At 45.7% G+C, this 14,969-nt stretch overlaps 1 protein-coding gene and 1 pseudogene across 1 annotated transcript in view; one reads left to right on the plus strand and one right to left on the minus strand.

Annotated features, from left to right (window-relative positions):
• Positions 1-14,969, minus strand: part of SLC25A22 (solute carrier family 25 member 22) — a 59,211-nt gene that overhangs the window by 28,399 nt on the left and 15,843 nt on the right. The gene's annotated exons all lie outside the window — the stretch shown is intronic.
• Positions 1,507-2,982, plus strand: LOC136581742 (uncharacterized; annotated as a pseudogene).

Consider the following 14,969-nt stretch of genomic DNA (forward strand, 5'->3'; position numbering starts at 1 on the left):
TCCTGCTGTATGCACCAAAGAGGCCCATAGAAGTCTATAAGAAGTGTGCAAATGCGTATGTGAGGATATATAAGATAGATATAAGGACGGTTAAGCCGCCAGCCATTTTTTTCTGTGTATCTTGACTTATATTCAGCCTATATCCAGCAATCCATTTTGTATCTGCTGTATAATCCCTGAATAGTTGGAATGTCCCTATAGAAGTAACAGGTTTAACAGCTTTTTCCCCAGCCTGTTGATATGTGCAGGTAGGAAAAGCATTGTCTCACCTGGCCTAAACAAGAGCTGTGCGGTGGGGTAAATAACCCCCCATTCTTTCTCTCCCACCTGTATTTGTTGGGTGGTATTAGCATAAGGATACAGACCATGCATGTGTTAATTACCATTCCTCTATTAGCAGGCTAGACCCTTCCTCCTCCAGACTGGCTGGGGCAGAGAAATGCATATTGGGAAATCTTTAATAATAATATTTGGTCATGTGAAGGTCCCAGCCAGATATGAATTATATTTTCAAAATTCGGTGAGCCCACTGAACGAAACGCATCCACTGAGGTTGGGTTAAGCACTCAGGAACCCTCTCAAACTACGTAACCCTATCCCTGGTTATGATTTCTGTGTCATGCGGGATATCCATGCGTAGATAAAATCATGACAAGAAATATGGCAGGCATATCTTCACGATCGGAGGTCCTCCCGCCGAGATATGTCCGAAAATAAAGTATTCTGAGTTTACAGAGTTCCTACAAGTCCAACCCTCCCTTCTCTGTGTGACCTCATAGGGGGCGGGGAGAAGGTGTGTACTGAGAGACCCTTTAAAATGTGGGACCCCTCAGGTCCAATTGGTCGATCCATGGATTTATACTGTGGTATATGGACTTTCCTCTGGTCTGGTTCTCCGCCACCCAGCCCCCTCAGACCAATAACCGAGTCTGGTAACTTTCTTTAATTTCTCCTGTTTGTTTTAAATCTGCTGAGTGTGTATTTATACTGTATTCCTTATTCTCCCATGCAACAACCTTTTTTTTCTTGTATACCTTTGTACATTTTCTATATATTGCACTGCTAGACCTTTTCTAGAATAAATCTACAATTTATCAGTTCAAGCCTTGTCTGGTTTAACAACGATCCATAATACTCCAAAGATTGTATTAATTCATAAATCGGGTCCAATGCCTGTGAACATTCGTGGTGGCAGCATTTAAGCGGTTTTGTATACGTATTGTATAGCTCTGGAGTGCTCTCTCTCCGGTGTCCGGTGCGTGGCAAATTGGTGGCGGCAGTGGGATTTATTAAACCGTTCGTACCAGAATTAAGCAATTAATCCTTGTACGAAAAAGCTAGCAACTCTTTGTGAAGATCGCCGCAAAACTTTTGCAAGGCTTAACTCAGTGCTAATATATAATTTTTTGTTTGGGAGTAAGGTTATACTGTGTGTTCCCTCAGACAGTCCCCCCCCTCCCCTTCTTGTTCTCTATTCTATCTTTTATTTGGCAAGCCACCGCGGATATGGCAACTAGAAGCCAGAAGGCTGCTAAGCTAAAGGGGCAGGCAACGGAGGGGCTGGAGGAAGACAAGGTCCAGCACCAACCCATCGTGAACCCCGAGCTCAAGATGGATGACTACACAGGAGAGCAGACAATGGGCCAGGGTCGAGGAGACCCAGGCAGCGCAGGCCTGCAGGTGGACTCTGACTGGGACTTGTCTATGCAGAGGGCTCTGCAATATTTGGGCATCAAGGACCCTGCTCTATGCCTACAGCTTCTCCTTGAGGTGAACAAGCAAGAACGCAAGGCTGCACGTGAAGCTGCAGAGAGTCACGCTGCGCGTGAGCACGAGTTGCGGATGGCTGAGTTCCAGGCGCGGAATCCAGCACCGCCGACATGTGAGGCCAGCGACTCAAGGACCGAGCGACACACGCAGAAACACTTCCCTGTCCTAGCCAAGGACGCGGACCTGGACACTTTCTTGAGTGCGTTTGAGAAGAGGTGTCGCTGGTACCAACTACCCCAGGAGCAGTGGGCTGAGTACTTAATTCCAAGACTTCCAAACAAAGTCCTGGAGGCATACATAGCTCTCCCCAAGGAGCAGCAGGGTGACTATGAGGCCATCAAGGCAGCCCTGTTTTGTAAGTACAACATCACTCCAGAGATGTACCGCCAGAAGTTCCGGACCCTGCGTCTTGAATCAACAGACAGCTACAGAGACCTGGCGAATGGCCTGAGAACTGCCTTCCAACGATGGACCCGGATGCTATCCATCACTACTTTCGACGATTTGTGTGACCTGATGCAGAGGGAGCAGTTTCTGACGGTCTGCCCGGAAGAGGTGCGACAGTTCGTCGAGGAACGGGAGCCGAAGAATTTGGATCAAGCAGCCCAGATTGCCACCAACTACGTCACCAATCGGAAGCCAGACCTGCAAAAGTCCCACGTAGCCAGCTGGAGCGGGGGTAAGCAGAACAGTAAGTCTGACAAACTCTCACGTCATGTTCCTAAACCCTCAGAGGGGTCCGCCTCTTCTCTCCCCTCCAGGCTTCCTGCTGACCCCCGCAGATGTTTTTCCTGCGGTAAACTGGGACATGTCAGCATCCACTGCCCTGACAAGAGGAGGGGTGCTGCTCCTCCCAAGACACCTGTGACAACTCCGGCTGTGCTGTTGGTGGGTGGGCATTCTGGAAGAAGCAACAAGCCCCATGCAATCGGTCACTGTGGGTGAGAACGTGACTGGGGGGGATGCTGGACACAGGCGCTGAAGTGACCATCATCCACCCTGAACTGGTGTCCCCCAAGGACATGATACCTGGGAAGACTATGACTGTGATGGAAATTGGGGACACCCACCCTACCTTGCTAATGGCATGGGTGTATCTTGATTGGGGTGCGAGGAGGGAGATGAAGGAAGTAGGGGTGTCAAAAAAACATCCCCGTCAATGTTTTATTGGGGGCAGACCTTGGGGAAGAGACAGCTCAGTACATGCCATGAGCCTCCCTTGCAATGCTACTGTGGATATTGCCAAATACCAAATGTTAGGATAGTGCTCCACAATCAACTGATATTACTATAAACAGTGGCAAAAAAAGGGGACTTACCCGGGGACTAGTGGGGTTCCTCCCTGGGAAACCCAACTAGCACCTCCAAATCCCAGTGTGTGTGCGTGGTAAATGTATATGTGGTCCTCCTGTCGTTCCTTTTATCGTGTAATACCCGGAGAGCTGCCAAGTAATTGTGCCCTCTATAGCTAAACAGGCCCAAGATGCAGGATACCAATATAGATTAAAAAGTCTCCGCCCTCCGTAGAGAAAGACTTCTGGATCTCCTCCATAACATATATAAGGCTTTATTCCAATGCAATACAACGCGTTTCGTCGCTTACTGCGACTTTCTCAAGCATAAATCCAAGTTTATGCTTGAGAAAGTCGCAGTAAGTGACGAAACGCGTTGCATTGTATTGGAGTAAAGCCTTATATATGTTATGGAGGAGATCCAGAAGTCTTTCTCTACAGAGATCGGAGACTTTTTCATCTACACTGTCGATAATGAGATCACGACAAGGATGGTGGAGATGGTGGAGATCAGTGATGTGCCAGTCGGGTGTAGCAACATCATTTCTGACACCATATGCACCTCTCTTAAGCTCACTGGGATGTTACGGTGCATATATCTGTATTACGACGGGACTCAGTGATGTCACACCCCCTTGCGGTGTCACTGAGGACCCGCCGATACCTGGAATAGTAAGTGCCAACACTAGGGAAGCATGTGATGCTTTGTGGGTACCATCCCCGCGAGGCCTGTGGTCCCCATCTCCGGGTGCGGTACGACGGGTAGTAGCAGGACTGAGATCCACTGGGGTACAGAGGTGTAACAGTCAGAAAAGACAGGGGGTGTGACCCCCCCCCCCCTCCACTACCACCACCCCACCAGGGCCTGGCTCCTGAGATAACGTTGACTGGACACCTAGGGATCGGTAAGACCAAAGACCGGCCAGCCCACCTCTACTACTGGCCGAAGGTGGGTATTGACATAGCCAACTACTATCAGTCGTGTGAGACAAGAATATGGGACAGGCCCAAGCCAGCCAGAATCAATGGTACAATCGGAACGCCAGGGAGAGTACCACCTGGGTCAGAAGGTGTGGGTCCTAGTCCCACTTTCCCAAAAGAATCTTCATACATATGTTAAGTGACGGCCGGGAAATACAAACAAAAATAACCCAAAAACCCTGTACTGCGCATGACCGCTAGTGAGCCGCTGCAGTCATCCACAATACAGTTGAAACATATGTGAGCCTAGCCTAACTCTTAAATCAGGGCAGGGTGATTCGCCTGCCCATGTAAATTAGCGGTGCCTGCGCAAATACACACATTATTGTGCGCAGGCATGCGCAAATTACACACGGTCTCTGAGCAGGAGCAAGCGTATTATGCAATATGTTTGTGTGATGCCGCTCTTACATTCACAGGCAGCAAATCTGTGCATACTTGGTCTGACTCTCAGCTGGAAAGTGATACGATTGTATTCCCTGTTTACATACAATAAAATTCTCCCTGTCAGTTTGCTACAATGTATCAGTTTTACGTCCTTGATTTGCACTGTAGGAATTGTTGTTGTAATCACAAGGTCACTTGCAAACACGTCCATATTTATATGTCTTGACACGAGACTGCCGAAGGTCACTTCTCCATGATGGTGCTCACTGGACTCTCAGAAAAGTTTTGGGATGAACTCTTCTATTCTGGGCAATTATTTTCAGATGTTTTTGTGTTGCCCTGGGAAAACCCTTTATATCATAGTACCACAGTATGTTAGGCTAAAAGAAGACAATGTCCATCTAGTTCAGCCTTTTGCCACCCCCTTGTTGATCCAGAGGAAGGCAAAAAACCCTCAATGAGGCAGAAGCCAATTTAGCCGATTTGGGGGGGGGGGGGAATTCCTTCCCGACTCCATAGTGGCAGTCAGAATAATCCCTGGATCAACATTTAAAAGTTATTTCTCACAGAAAAAGCCAAAAATACAATACCTGAAGGTCTGCAAAGCAGACACGGTCGCCATAGGCACGATCGCCATAAGGCAGACACAATCGCCATCGGCACCATCGCCGTAGGGCAGGCGCAATGGCCGGAAGCCCTGGAGATTTGCAGTCAGCCAGACAATAAAGTGGAGGAGCAGCTTGTTCCTGGCAGGCTAATATGCAGTCACCCACTTAACCCAGCCCAGATTGGGGAGGAGTGACTGCATATACTAATAGCCTGCACATGTGTACGATACCAAAGATGCCAGCCATTGATGGATGGTGACCCACCATACAGGATATCAACCCTGGCTGATATAACAGCGGGTTGCCCTGTATCTCTATAGTGGGCCACACTGGCTGACATCTTGGGCTCCCCCACCAACTAGCAAACTACATACAAAAGTACTAATGCATACTAATAAAATGCGGGTGTTGGTACTGCATTTTGGCCAAAACGCATACGCTGACGGGCCACGCCGAGGCCACACCGCTTCCGTCAGTACCTACGCTAACTCACTATAAATTACATAAAATCACAGAGGTGAGGGAAAAAACAAAGACATTTCTCACAGAAAAAGCCAAAAATACAATACCTGAAGGTCTGCAAAGCAGACACGGTCGCCATAGGCATGATCGCCATAAGGCTGGGCTGGGTTGAGTGGGTGACTGCATATTAGCCTGCCAGGAACAAGCTGCTCCTCCACTTTATTGTCTGGCTGACTGCATACCTCCAGGGCTTACGGCCATTGCGCCTGCCCTACGGCAATTGTGCCGATGGCGATTGTGCCTGCCGATGGCCTCATGGCGATCGTGCCTATGGCGACCGTGTCTTCTTTGCAGACCTTCAGGTATTGTATTTTTGGCTTTTTCTGTGAGAAATTTCTTTGTTTTTTCCCTCACCTCTGTAACATTTAAAATTTACTACCCGACTTTAAGACCCGGAACTACAACCCCGCTGGTCACCCAATGTTTATATCCTGTAATATCATTCCGCTCTAGAAAGACATCTAGTCCCCTCTTAAACTCCTCTATGGATTTTGCCATCACAACGTCCTCAGGCAAAGAGTTCCACAGTCTCACTGCTCTTACAGTAAAGAACCCCTTCTGTGCTGGTGATAGAACCTGCTTTCTTCTAGATGTAGAGAATGCCCTCTTGTTACCGTCGTAGTCCTGGGTATAAACAGATCATGGGAGAGATCCTTGTATTGTCCCCTCATGTATTTATACATGGTTATTTGATAGCCTCTCTGGGTACTCCAGTCCTCTCATTCCATTTATTACTACTTGTCGTTGCTTCAAATATCTCTCAAAGGGTTAGTTATTAATCAAAGATTATCGTCACAGGAATACTAAGCAAATAAATTGTTTTGTACTATAGTGACGGCTGAGTGGGGTGCGATAAGAAATATCATATGACTTGTACATCCATAGTACACTAGTGCAGTGCGTTATGTAAGAACAGATGGAAGCTGAACACAATACAGGAAAAAAACCCTACAGATTGTGACCTCAAAGAGGGAGTTATTGAACAAGATGGAAATCCTAATTATTAAATGTTATTATATGGAAACAATATGAGAATGTGTACAGGATGAGTCAAAAGTTTCCATACAGTTTGCATATGTACTAATTGAACTTTTGAACCAGTTTTGCAACACAGTAATGCACAACTTGCATGGCCTGTGTCGCCCTGAATATCTGGGCCATGTGATGAGTTGACCCCGATCTTGGCAGTAGTGTGACATTGATTTGTTTCCTTTTTGTCAATGGCATTGCTTATGCAGAACTGCAAAACATAAAACACACCTCTATGGAGACTTTTGACTCAACCTGTAGATTGTCTAACGAAAGGATACACAAGCTTTTGTGGTCCAACAGCCCCATCGACATATTGAACCACTCCCAAGGGCAATAAAAGTAAGGCCTTATGCACACGACCATATGTACGTGGCTAGTTTAGCCATGATAAAAAAAAATGGCGACCATCTGAAGCATTGGTTTCCATTGTACTCATTGAGATAAGTGATTTTTAACCGTGTAAAAACATTGTGCCAGGAATACTAGTGCAGCGTCTGAGGAGCGGGCCCACAGCTGAGGAGATAGCAGGGTAGAGAAGGCCTTGTCACGGGGCTCTACTATCTCCTCCGCTGAGGGTAGCACGGGACCCGACCAAGTTACTGCAGGGGGAGTTTCATAGGGAAAACCTAATCTGCGGTTTACCTTAAAGTCCTTTTTGTCACTCGTGACGCCAACGTTCCATCCTCTGTGGTGAATCCAGAAGTTGGAAATAAATAGTCCACACACAGGAATAACTTTATGAGCAAAACCAGGAATGGTGGGTACAGCTCATTTACTTGCATAAAACTATTTGCAGTCCACAAACTTTACATCAGCCAGCAGGACACTGGTGTAGACAGGATAGTGGTGTGACAGGGAGGATTCACAGGACGGCAGACGAGTCCACAGTCCCAGTTATCTGCGGGGTTCTACTCCTGGCGATGCTCTTGTACTCTCACTCTAGCTCTCTACCATTACACACGTAGGATTAGGAACGGTTTCTCCTACTCAACCAAAGTACATTTCCCTCAAGATAGGCTGCACTGCTTGCACTCTTGCAGACTTGCTTAGACTTTTGCAAGACTGACGATGACCAACTTTTTGCAAGAAGACCCTTGCACTCCACCTTGCATAAATGTGTATATATATATATATATATATATATATATATATATATATAAAATCTGATCACATGACATACAAAAAGATACATTTCCCAGACATAACACAAACGTTAACCCATTCAGTGCTGCAAATGTACAATACACATCAAATTCACACACATTAAAGACATTGACAATACAATTGCACAGGACAAACACATGCATACTTATGGCGGGGCCGTGCTAACACTGGGCCACTATACTAGGACATCAGGGACTGAAAACGATAACCAATTTTATACGCTACCGGAAAAGATAGGTCTTGCCCTATCTTTTGCCGAGATATGCTGGAAGCTCCCATAGGCTTCTATGGGAGCTGAAATAAAAGGAAGGGGGAGGGAGTTTAGCTGCGTCCAATGCTGGGAAAAGATTACAGCTGGCTCAATTGAAGCCATTCTGAGGATTTATGCCGACTGAGGGATTTCCGTGCTGCAGCATATATTTTCGCTAATACGCCGCAGCCACCCGTGTGAATCGATGAGAAAATGTGGCTAAAGCTTGAGACCTGATCGCCGGTATTCTTCATTCATGGGATTTTTGGCGGCAATACGGCCAGCATAAAAACACAGACGCTCGTGCGAATAAGGCCCAAAACAGCTAAAAGGGCTGAAAACACACTGCAGTGGGCGCAACTATGCTCAGCAGTGCAGAGTATATCTGTGCCTGAACGGGGGAATTTTCTCTCCCTCATCAGCGGTTCAAACTGCGCCAGAGTGCAGGACTTGAAAAAAAAGAGGCGGGAAGATAGTGGATGCCCGATCTTCCCCACACAATGTGTTCACTACTTGCGGGGCAGATAGGGCGTGTCCTATATTTTCTTGGCTGGAGTATTCAACGCACAGGGTTTAGGAGATCCCCATTTTGCCAATATATGCAGGTCCCAGAGATGACCACACAGGGCACTGTTAATGCTACACAACACTCCTCTTCCCTCTTACATGGAAAATATATATGGGCAGCTACCAGACACAGACAAGTATGACTGCAACCAGATGCTCGAGGTCCACACAGAATGACACTGTGGACCATGTGTGCCCCCCGAGTCGCAGGTTGTACACCCCCAAGGGTGTCCAAGGGGCAATAGGAGGATGTGATCAGCTGGAAACACACAACTATAAATTCTAATCGCCTAAAATATGGATTTTCAGAATAACAGTGCCAACTTAACCTTTGCAAACAGCTTATTTGTTACCATCATCTCTGAACAGTAATATATAATTTATGTCAGTACATACTTAAAGAGCAGCTCCGGCGAAAACACATTTTTCCATCCCTGCCCCCTCACACTCTGGAGGTCTCCTCTGTGTATAGCAGCCACATCCATGTAATGCATCCTCCTGTCTGATGTTTATCAGGCACCATCTTGATGGTGAGATTTTTTGCTTTCCCTTTTAAATCAATCCCATGATGAATCAGCACAGCATTCGTTAGGGGCTATTCTATTTCTGCCTGCTGCGGGGACAGTTTAATTATCATTACCTTCTATATTCACCTAAGTAAGCTACAGCCCATAAGTATACAGTCAGGAGGATGAGCCGTGATCTCCTCTATTATAACTGTGTGACAAGAGCTGTGTTATCATCATCAGTAACTGTGACAAGAGCTGTGTGATCATCCTTAGTAACTGTGACAAGAGTGACTATGTCCCCCTCTAGGCAGTTTCTGTGGTAGGGTCTATATAACAGCATCACTCAGATTGAGAAACTGACTATAAACTCAACACATAACCCCAAGTAAATCAGTAAGATCACATGATCATCTGAGAAAAAAGAGGTCTGGAATATCAGATAGAAATAACTAACCAAGGTAACACCAGCTGACTTATATATACTGGGGGATAGGTGCATGATGAATAAAAAAGAAAATCACCGGAGTGGACATTTATTTAACCCCTTAAAGTCCACTATATCTATTTTCCTGTCCCAATTATTTGTATGCAGTGCAGCAGGGGAACAGATTTTTATGCTAGTGCTTTACCCTGTCTTCAATTGGGCTGTCACAGTGACAAACCAGGTCCTTGGTATATGTCAGGGCATTGTTAGAATCAATTCTCTATCAGAGTGTTCTGTCTACGAATCTGGAAGCACTGGCTGTGGTCTCTGTATCTGCGTAGATCAGGGATGCCAACCGCCCAGAAATCCTTGGACAGACCTTAAAAATAGGACACTTTTTTCCAGTGTCCGTGAAAAATATTCGATGCGTCCATGATTTTTTTTGAGGTCGGTGAAAGTTACAGGAAAGTCACAGATCATGTGTGTTCCATACTTACAATACGTTTCAGTGTAGAAAAGTACCATTACTAACAGTACTGTGTGGCAGGGCACCATATTAAGGACCCCTTCATATGGCAGTATATGCGGGTGCAAAATTTCCTCGCGCAATACGCAAAGAATAGAATCCATTGTTGTTAATGGCGTCTCACACATTTCCGGGTGCGCAAAAAAGTCACAGCATGCTCTATTTTTGTGTACCAACGGTCCCTATAGAAGTCTATGGGTGTGCGCAATATGCAAGGGGATGTGTGAAACATTGCGCAAAAGACCACATTTGGAACTCATAAGGTTAAAAAGACATCTCAATCGAGGTGTGCTTGCATCCTACGTGCAATTAAACATGCCTTACGTGTGGAAAAATGGGGCCGGCAATGGGGCCTGGAAGCATTGCACCACCTGCTAGGCGCACACGATGTGAGGTCTCCCATTGAAAACAATGGGAGAAATTCCACAATCCTCCACCGCAGCTTTGACAGCTGTGACAGAGGATTCCCTTCATCCCTGAAGTGATGCAAACCTGAATTCACATGGTGGGGAGCGCAATACGGGGGTGGGATTCACGGCCCCATATTGCACCCGCTGTGTGAAGTTTGCCTCACAGCGCAAATACATTGCATTAAGGTTTGTACAAATGCACATGGAGACGCCCGAATTGTCCTTATTAATTAAAAAAAATGTTCATAATATTTGCATGCCTTGTAACACGGGTTCTCTACAGTCATGCAGGAGCAGCACGCACATGATGGAGACTCACTACTAATCATGCCTAGTGTTATACCTCATGCTCACAACAGTTTTTGGATCCATACCATAAGGATGAATGCACATAAGAGAGATGGAACAGTACCTCTGCAGCGCTGCCTATTGGAAAGCAGCATTCCTGCAATGTTAGACTCTTTATACAAGCCTTGTAACAATGACTGGGAATTGAAAACCAAGCCAGAATGCATACACAGACAGCTGTTTCATGGTGTGTGCCTCTCATCAGTGTGCAGTAGGATCCTAGCTTGGCTCAGGAGAGGCCTGTGATGTGGGTCAGGAACCATTTTTGCTTAGGGAGAACACCTATAAGGTGAGTGAGTGAGGAGACTTTTAAGGCCATTTATGTTCCTCTGGGTAATATGCAAATAAGGGAGATGCAACAAAATCTCTGCAGCGCTACCTATTGGAAGGCAGCATTCCTGTCAAGTCAGAGTTAGATTCTTTATACAAGCCTTGTAACAATGACTAGGAATTGCATACTATGCTCACAGAAGTGCTTGAGCCCACAGTGTACCTCTATGTCCTCCAGCTTTATACAGAAACACACAAGGATATTCTTCCCTAGAACACACACTACTGCGCAATTCCGTGAAAAAAGAATACATCTGGAACTCATTAGGCTGAATAGTCCTGAAATCAGGGCGAGTTCGTCTGCTTGGTGAGCATGCCCTGTGTGCCTAAAAAATACAATAAAATCCCGGGCCCACACGATCGTATGTGTAAAACGCTGCTTTAGTCGCGCAGAGTTTAACCACTGTGGAGCTGGCTTATCACCGTGTATGGCAGCGATTTTCCTCTGCACATGACAGCGCATCTAACGCATGCGTAGTCTTCTTGTTTAAATTTCGCGCTGTGTCTTTGCAACGGTGCATATAAACGCCGCCCATACGCACTTTATTCGTTTTCTTTTTTTTCATGTGTGCCAGGAATATTCGCAAATGTGAATAGATCAATGAAAATCAATGTACATTCATCGACTCCATTCACCGCGTATCACACGATACACGGTGAAATTACGCTTGTGTGACCCTGGGCAAATGCACCGATACACATGCAAAAAAAAGCCTTGTTCATAGCGCCAAAATGTTGCACCGAGGTGCGTGCAAAAATACATACACCCATGTGAAGGAGCCCTTAAACCCATTTTTGCGGAACAGTTCTGTCTGTACTGTTTTTCCGTTATATCGCCATTATCTCTGCATGTGAGCCGCCACAAACTATTATCTCCGTCTCTTTTTATGTCTTTTTGGGGTCTATTGTGCGAATTCCTTGGAACATCGCTTGTCATCTGTTTCTCGTTTCCCCATTCTGCGTCTTTTGAAGCTGTGCTTTATCTCAGTTTGGCCATTAGAGCTATGTTGGCAGCACATCCGTATGTAATATAATGACCGCGTGCCGCAGATCCTATTCCCATACAACAAAAGTATCTTGTGTTTGTGTAGCTGCATCCAGCAGGTCTTTCATGTTGCATTCACATATAAGGATGCTGCGCCTGCAGTTCCATTCCAAAAACAGAACAATGTGGCCCATAGCAGGCTGTAACCTCATTGGCCCCACCAGAGGGAGGGGGAGGATATGAAGGCAGTTTCCTGATTGGCTGCTAACACCCCCAAAAGGGTGGAGTAAACCTTGAAGGAGAAGCCTTGATTAAGGCTATGTAGAGAAGTATTGTCACTTTCATCAGGGTTAACCCCATCAATCCCACACAGAAGAAAACATACCAGATTTACGGTATGATTTCTAGGTCTCGCTAGCTGCACTTCTGTATGATGACGGGGTATATAGTGTACAGCCGAGCTTTTATACAAGTAGGGTCTTGTTAGCTAGCACAAACTTGCATTCTATTCTTACTCTTCCAGTGTAGTATACTGCCGGGAATGCTATATAATAATACTGATATTTCTCTAGGAAGCTATAGGCCTCTCGTCCCAGGAACTGAGTGCTTACAAGTACTGTCAGTGCAAACCGGATGCATCCTGGAACGCCCATTGAGACAGATGAGTGTTACAGAGTGTGTGCCAGACTGCACACGGCATCATAAAGGGACAGGATCATGCCCATGTGTTTAAGCTGTGCCTAAACATGCTCTAAATGGTGCAGATACTGACATGGATTTTGCACTGTGGATTTGCTGTGGAATGTTCGCTGCAGACACTCTACAGCGACTTTTCCCCCCGTATAAACATAGCTTTACATCAGTAGCGGTAGACCAAGGACAGAAAACCATTTACAACACTTCTCTGCTTACAATGTACTTATTTTAGGTAAATACACAAGTTCGGACAAGTGATAATAGACAACTTTGGACTGAAGAGTAATCCTTATCATTTAGAGCGGCCACATATGGACGTAAGAGCATATGGATTCGCTATCGCGAGACGTTTATGCGCTATGCAGAGCGCACAATCGTGGGCTATTGCACTCGTATTAGCACATTTTACTACACTTTATTGTTCTGTAGGGACCGCTGGTCCTGGCAGTGCCATGTTAGAGTAGGTGGGACAGCCCACTTAGTAAGCGTGCCACCTGATTTGGTAGAGTGTCAACTTATTCAGTCGGCGGGTCAGCTGACTAGGTAGGCCCTGATGTTCTTGTTTAGGCTCGCGAAATTGAGCAGTTGACTGCGCGGTTTAGGGCAGATTGGGACCTTCCATGCGTAATTGAGAACCAAAATAGAGCATGTCCTTTTTGTTTTCCCCCCATGCATTTTGCCCATATTTTATGTTCCTGCCAGGATCTTGAGAAAGAGGTCACATGACTGTTCGCTCTGATTTTTGGTGCGTTGGACTGATGGGACCTGAGCTGCACACTGGTTGGCTGGAGGGCTGGGTATATACGCAAGGTCCTGTTTCGGAGCTCTGGGTGACCCAACAGTTTCAGAGAGTGCAGGAACAAGACCTGCAGCTGGACGCAGTGATGCCCAAGAGGAAGAGCCTCGGGTGATTGACTTATGACTGAGCAAGAGGGGCCTGTAGTGGTGAGAGCTGGCAGCACAGACTACAGGTGCGCTGTGCATGGGCACAAGCCGATTCTGCAGGCAAAGCGCACAGCAAAGAAACCTCGAGAGTGGAATCCTGAACGGAATCCCAAGTAAAGACGAAAATAGCTGCCAAAGAGATTAACCTAGGAGCTTCTGGACTTTATATTGACAATTATCACTTATTTTTGCAGGTACCTCTTCCTAAAGGGACTGTTCTTAATATTATCTTATTACCCAATTTTCAGTAAAGTGTTGTTTTTGCTATAAACCTGCGTAAAGTCGTTCTATAAACAATATCATGTCCCGTAACGGTTACATTAGATAGGACATCTATTGTCTGAATAGTAGAATAATGTAACAGAGCAAATGTAAGCAACAGTTAATTTATGTAAACACATTCGCAAACGGGTCAACATTTGTTCACTAGTCGCTTCATTGTAGCTCACTAGTCGCTGGTTGACTAACTATCATCTGATGTAAACAGTTGTCTTTCAACAACTAGCCAATAACTGTGCAGGGAGGTGCGCACTTGTTCGGCGAGCTCCTCCCACTGAATGCTGATTGCTTTTTAAATATTTTTCTTCCCACGTAACTCTCATTGGTTCCTGAAAGCACATAAACACATACAAGTGATTCTCGAGTGACCAGTCCCTGCGGGTCTTCGAAAGAACACTCATTGCTACGGTCTCCAGATTTGGTCTTCGAAAATACATTTACTCCAGAACTGTCTGTTCAGTCAAACCACCGAGAGACGGCAGCAGCAAGTCTTCAATTGAAGACGGTTTTTACCGACCTATGTGCAACTTGACTATGTGAACTTGGCGAAAAATTAGCATCTGTTGGCGAGAAGTCAAAAAGTACCTCACGTCCCCTAACTAGTCAATATAGTCATATATATGCAGGAAACAAAGGAAGTCCAGCATATCTAAGGGTTTCCTGGACTTCCTTTGTTTCCTGCAGTCTTCCAGCTGATCACCTACGACTGACCCAGTGGTCCTAAACTGCAGGACTGGGACTCTCATGCATTGCTGTATGAGGGTGAACTCTCCTTGAACTGTTTTCCTATTAGATATATATGCAATTAATGTGTGTGTGTATATATATATATATATATAATTATACCGGTTTCCCAAAAATAAGACCTACCCTGATTTTTCAGGATTTTAGGACAGGTTTGAAATATAAGCCGGGCCCCGAATATAAACCCTAACATTAAAAAA

This window comes from Eleutherodactylus coqui, chromosome 11 (assembly GCF_035609145.1).
Source record: "Eleutherodactylus coqui strain aEleCoq1 chromosome 11, aEleCoq1.hap1, whole genome shotgun sequence".
Lineage (NCBI taxonomy): Eukaryota > Metazoa > Chordata > Amphibia > Anura > Eleutherodactylidae > Eleutherodactylus > Eleutherodactylus coqui.